The sequence below is a fragment of the Octopus sinensis genome, unplaced genomic scaffold (genome assembly GCF_006345805.1).
Source record: "Octopus sinensis unplaced genomic scaffold, ASM634580v1 Contig17610, whole genome shotgun sequence".
Lineage (NCBI taxonomy): Eukaryota > Metazoa > Mollusca > Cephalopoda > Octopoda > Octopodidae > Octopus > Octopus sinensis.
Window position 1 is genome coordinate 23,005 of NW_021835172.1, and position 6,996 is coordinate 30,000.

Consider the following 6,996-nt stretch of genomic DNA (forward strand, 5'->3'; position numbering starts at 1 on the left):
TAATAATAAGTGGGTGTAAACGCATGAACAAAATAAGAATAAACAAAAACAAATTACACGAACGTATATAAACAGAAGATACAAATATTACAGGCATCCCCCCACACACACACTAACTAAACATAGACGCACATAGAGATATATGCATGCGCAAATGAAGACACATACAATAGAAATACAAAATGGCTGGCGGTTAGTAAGGAGAGACACACAAATAAGAAAGAAGAAAGCAAAGGACCACTGATGCTGTCACAGGAATGTGACGAAAGAACTCTGGCCGAAATAAGATTAAGTTTAATGTAAAAAATAAATAACGCCGAAGCAAAGTAGCACCAAATATATAGTGCGTGTGTTTTTATTGGCTAAACTGGCAAAATGAACATTCCGAAATACAACAACTTCATTATAAAGTTGAGCAAAAAAATTTTTGATGAACGAAATTAAATATTGATTGATTTTTTAAAATCCAAATTGTGACCTACCCTCATTGAAGAACTTATCAGACATAGATTTGTTGATGGTTTTAAGTGATGAAAGCGACACAGTAACTACTTAAAATAAAATGTCTTTCTGGATTTTTTTTTTTCCTGCTACTTTCCAGTAAAAGAAAAACGAATCCTGCAAGGAATACACTAAATATCATTTACTAACATGTCTAATATGACCGGATTAAAAGGAAAAATTATTTTATGAATACACATACATCAAATGTCTGATAAATGCTATGTCTAACTAATTAGTGTTTTTACCCGAAAAAGTGTTTTCCCTTTTTGGACAAACATCTTTTAAAAAAACAATTTTTACAAAAAAAAGCAATAAAAAAAAAGATGAGAAAATTCTTCAAATATTGACTTTTAAAATTATCAGTGCAATTTTTGCCTTTTGGAGTCTAAAAGGCATTTCATAAACAATATTCTGCAAGTGGGAAATGTGACATTTCCATATATGCCATCTCTGAAGAGCACAAGCATTAGATAACCATTCAGTTTGCTAATATCCAGTGCAAAATTAATTGGTGAAATCGGCTGTAAGGGATCTATAATACGGAATACTTTGATTAATATATAATTGTTGATACGTTGTAAGCTTATCACAGAGTGTTATGTTGTTGTTCCTTTATCATGCAATAAATACACGATTACAATAATTAACACAAAGCTACACAACAACAACAACAAACATATTTTTTTGTAATAAATCATTATATTAAGGCGGTGAGCTAGCAGAAACGTTAGCATGCCGGGCGAAATGCTTAGCAGTATTTCATCTGTCTTTACGTTCTGAGTTCAAATTCCGCCGAGGTCGACTTTGCCTTTCATCCTTTTGGGGTCAATAAATTAAGTACCAGCTGCGTACTGAGGTTAATCTAATCAACTGGCCCCCTCCAACAAAATTTCGGGCTTTGTGCCTTGAGTAGAAAAGAATAAATCATTATATTTGTAAAAGAAATTTTATTTTATATAATATCCTTATTGAAGTTTAGTATCAAAATATTTCATTCATTTTTTATTTGTTTCAGTAATTTGAATGTGGCCATGCTGGGGCAGTACCAATTTCGTTTAACAGATTGGCCCCAGTACTTATGTATGTTTTTCTTTTTAAGCCTGGAACTTATTCTATAAGTCTTTTCTACCAAGCCCCTAAGGTATGAGGATGTAAACAAACCAACGTAGCTTATCAAGCACCCACACATACCAGAATGGCAAATGGATATTAAATGATGATGACAATGAATTCCAGTTTGGTTCTAAGCTTGGAATTTACTTTATAAAGAGATGGATTGCTTCATTGGTGACATATTTAAAAATCCGTTCCTATCCCTAAAATTTATATAAACATTAACAAGGAGAATGGAGTGAGTAACTTGTTTGACTTCATGTTCGAAGAATTGTTTCATCGATACTCAAACTTCTGGTAGAGCATTGAGGGATCCGAGTTGCTCGCTCTGTTCTCCATGTTGACAGGCTTCCATAGAATTTCTGTGTACTCACAAGGTACTGGCCTTCCTGGGGCTATGCAAGAAAACATTCACCCAAGGTGCTGCACAATGGTATTGAACCTGGAAGTGGGACTGAACCCGGAACCATATGCTTAAAAAAATGAGCTTCTTACCTATGCAACCATGCCTACACCAAAAAGAAGGTACAGTTATCACTCGCTGTATTGCGGTTCCCCTATCACGTCCTCAGTACCTCGCAAGTTTTCCTGGCTAATATATTTAAACTTATATCGCGGACTCCTCGGTATGTCATGGATTTCTGCAGCCAATAGGTATTTATATACTCTTTACTCTTTTACTCTTTTACTTGTTTCAGTCATTTGACTGCGGCCATGCTGGAGCACCGCCTTTAGTCGAGCAAATCGACCCCGAGACTTATTCTTTGTAAGCCCAGTACTTATTTTATCGGTCTCTTTTGCCGAACCGCTAAGTGACGGAGACGTAAACACACCAGCATCGGTTGTCAAGCAATGCTAGGGGGACAAACACAGACACAGAAACACACACACACACATATATATATATATACATATACGACAGGCTTCTTTCAGTTTCCGTCTACCAAATCTAATCACAAGGCATTGGTCGGCCCGGGGCTATAGCAGGAGACACTTGCCCAAGATGCCACGCAGTGGGACTGAACCCGGAACCATGTGGTTGGTAAGCAAGCTACTTACCACACAGCCACTCCTGCGCCTATATGATTTATATTTAATTATTTCTGTGGTGAAATAAGCATTTTCACGCCTAAAAAGTAATAAAGAAGAATACAGTACGGTACTGGATTGTATAACACGTTGATTAAAATATATTAAAAGAAAACACATAGTGTACCATTGATGAGTAAACAAAGAATTGCACATAATAAAATAATAAATGCGCCCTTTTAAAGCCTAGCCAGGCTCATGGGCCCGTTTTCCCGGTTTCAATGGCGTATGTGTTCCCTAGCTGGACGGGACGCCAGTCCATCGCCGCGTTACTCATTTTTGACAGCTGAGTGAACTGGAGCAACGTGAAATGAAGTGTTTTACTCAAGAACACAACGCGTCGCCCGGTCCAGGAATCGTAACCCCAGTCTTACGATCATGATGCTGACACCCTAACCACTAAGCTTACGCGCCTTCACATGAATTGCACATACTGTATGAAAAACGAAACTCGGGAGGCAAGAAAAGAGAAGACGTGAGTACTCCTAAGAGTGTGGGAAGAGTTTATAAAAGCTTAAATATTTAAAATTAATAAAAATAGATATATACAAATTATAAGAGTTAATAAAAAGAAAGGATACAGTATAAAAACGTTTCTACTTCGTAGATTTTCACCTATCACGGGGGTGGTTTTGGAACGTAATACCCGTGATAATCGAGGGGATTACTGTATAACATTTAACAAAACATATTTCAAAATAAATTATCATGCCTAATTTTTCGACTGATGACCAGGGCTGCTGAATTTTGTGACCCAAATGCAACAAGTTTAATTCCTTAGCATTTGAACCGGTCATATCCGGCCTAAATGTCTTACCTGTTTTATATTCAAAGCAACCAGACCTGGCCTCTTATAACATTGTTCTAAAAATAAACATTTGTTTTCTTTAGGCACAGGAATGGCTGTGTGGTAAGTAGCTTGCTTACCAGCCACATGATTCCAGGTTCTGTCCCAATGTGTGGCACCTTGCGCAAGTGTCTTCTACTATAGCCTCGGGCCGACCAATGCCTTGTGAGTGGATTTGTTAAACGGAAATGCATGTGTGTATGTGTGTGTATATGTTTGTGTGTCTGTATTTGTCCCCCCAACATCACTTGACAACCGATGCTGGTATGTTTACGTCCCCCGTAACTTAGCGGTTCGGCAAAAGAGACCAATAGAATAAGTACTAGGCTTACAAAGAATAAGTCCTGAGGACAATTTGCTCGACTAAAGGCGGTGCTCCAGCATGGCCGAAGTCAAAATGACTGAAACAAGTAAAAGAGTAAAGATTAATCACATCATCAAAATTTCGAAGCTACAAAATAATGCCTGATTACTTCGGAGCAATGTCAATAGATATGCAATATATTTGCTTAAGGGCTAAACTTGCCATTGATTGTCATTGGAGACAAGGCAATATAAAGTTTCTATATCCAGAGCCGGTCCTAAATCCCAGGAATCCCAGGGCACTTTGAAATAGGTGGGGCCTGTCATACACAAGAATTTAAATCTTGGAAAATTACCAAATCTAAATCTCAAAATCCATTGCATAGGCATAGGAGTGGCTGTGTGGTAAGTAGCTTGCTTACGAACCACATGGTTCCGGGTTCAGTCCCACTGCGTGGCACCTTGGGCAAGTGTCTTCTACTATAGCCTCGGACCGACCAAACCTTGTGATTAGATTTGGTAGACGGAAACTGAAAGAAGCCCGTCGTATATATATATATATATATATATATATATATATATATATGTATATGTTTGTGTGTCTGTGTTTGTCCACCCAACATCACTTGTTTGTGTCGAGGACAATGAAAATTTTTTTTGAAGACCTTGTGTAGGCCTCTGGACAGGTATCGCCAAGATTGTGGCAATCGGTCCGAAGCGGCTTCACTCAGCGTGCTTCAGCTTCGTTACTATGGCAGCAGTCTGGATACTTATTGATCAGACCACGTATAAGGCATTGTGACCACTGTACAGCCAACTCACAGGTTGTTACTCGTCTGTCCGCACGAATTAACTGGCAGTTCATATCAGTGGTCACAGTTGATGATATCCCAGTGCGTGGTTTGTCTTCAATGCTAGTTTCCCCTTTTTAAAATTTCATGTGCACATTGCTCATCTCAATAATGATATTTCCGTAAAATATCCTATTGCCTACTTTGGATATCGAATAGTCTGCATCCATCCTTCGTCAAGAACTTAACGACAGCACATCGCTTCTACTTGGAAGCCATTATTTGCCTACAATGAAAGAGGACTGGAAAAAAGAGTTATTATAGAGATCGAATGTCAAGACACTCGAATATCAATGGCATAAGATCTACTTGTTTGTGTCGAGAACAATGAAAATTTTTTGAAAACCTTGTGTAAGCCTCTGGGCAGTTATCGCCAAGATTGTGGCAATCTGTCCGAAGTGGCTTCCCTCAGCGTGCTTTAGCTGAAACATCCTGTGCCAGCTAATTAACAAAGTTATGCCTAGTTTTGCATAACTCTCCATACAATCCTCACAGTATAAGTGTGTGTGTGTGTGTGTGTGTGTGTGTGTGTGTGCGTGTACTTTTGGTATGAGTGTGTTCAACAAAAGGCATTTAATGTGTTTGAGATCACATCAAAGACTAACTAATCAGGAAATTTCTACTCCCTGTGAACCTGCTGCAGAATAAAATGTACTTATGACGATGTTGATTGTGATGGAATGAGAAAAAAAGCAAAGCGAACGGAAACAAATGGACAGAATGATGTGGGAGGAAAGATTTTTTTTTTCTACCATAAATGGACTGGGTACATTTTTTACAAAGTCACCTAAAAGGGCTAATGCGTTAAATAACATAGTTAAAAAAAAGATTTTCCAAAGCTACGGGAATTAGATGGAACTACTCCTCATGTCTCGTTCTTACTATAAAAGAGAACTATAATTTTCAGATAATTTTTTGAAGACATCATTGAAAATCCTGAAGCATGGGATGAGACCACATATATTCTGCTATCAAATTTTTACATAAATTAAAAACTGGCAGAATCGTTAGCACGTCAGGCAAAATGCTTAGCAGTATTTCGTCTGTCTTTACCTTCTGAGTTCAAATTCCGGTGAGGTCGACTTTGCCGTTCATCAATAAATTAAGTACCAGTTAAGTACTGAAGTCGATGTGATCGAGTATCCCCAAATTTCAGGCCTTGTGCCAATGGTAGAAAGGTGGAGAAAGGATTTTACCTACATTTATTTTAATATTAACGTTGAAAAAAATCCACTTTCGGGTAAAAAATTTTGGACCTGAGTTTGCACGACCTAAGCGAATTTTATTCCCGAGTCACTGAACACACCCAATTACTAAGGGCTTAAATACTGGACATTGTACCTTTGACCTTTATATTATCAAAGCAAAAGGCTGAAATCCAATAATATTAAAAGCAACAAAACTACTATCACAACTCCTGTTCACTCAACAAAAGAGAAACACCTACGGGATTATTTACAAAGTTCTCTGTGCATTAATAAATTCTAAACAATAACATGACCCCAAAATTTAATTAATAAAAAAATTTCCAAAACACAATTCTATAAAAACCTAATTATCACCCTACACAAACCCACACACTCGAAGATGATTTATAACTTAACAAAGACTGTACAAAGGCATAACCAACTTCAAATGCATTACAGTCCGACGATGGATTAAATGGCCGCAACTTCAAAGTCACTGTCAACAACATTCTTGTATAAGTATAATATATAGGAGTGGCTGTGTGGTAAGTAGCTTGCTTACGAACCACATGGTCTCGGGTTCAGTCCCACTGCGTGGCACCTTGGGCAAGTGTCTTCTACTATAGCCTCGAGCCGACCAAAGCCTTGTGGATTTGGTAGACGGAAACTGAGAGAAGCCCGTTGTATATATACATATATATATATGCGTGCGTCTGTGTGTGTGTGTGTGTGTGTATGTTTGTGTGTCTGTGTTTGTCCCCCCAACATCACTTGACAACTGATGCTGGTGTGTTTACGTCCCCCGTAACTTAGCGGTTCGGCAAAAGAGACCGATAGAATAAGTACTGGGCTTACAAAGAATAAGTCCTGGGGTCGATTTGCTCGACTAGAGGTGGTGTTCCAGCTTGGCCACAATCAAATGACTGAAACAAGTAAAATAGAAAAAGAGTATATAATACACATGCACACACACATATGCAGGCGTGCGTGCACACACACACATACACGGTATCACCACGAAGGATTCTTGTTTTTATCGTCTTTTCAGCCAAACTGCCAAGTTACATGGATGTAAACAACCTCTCCCACTCAGCTACCAGAG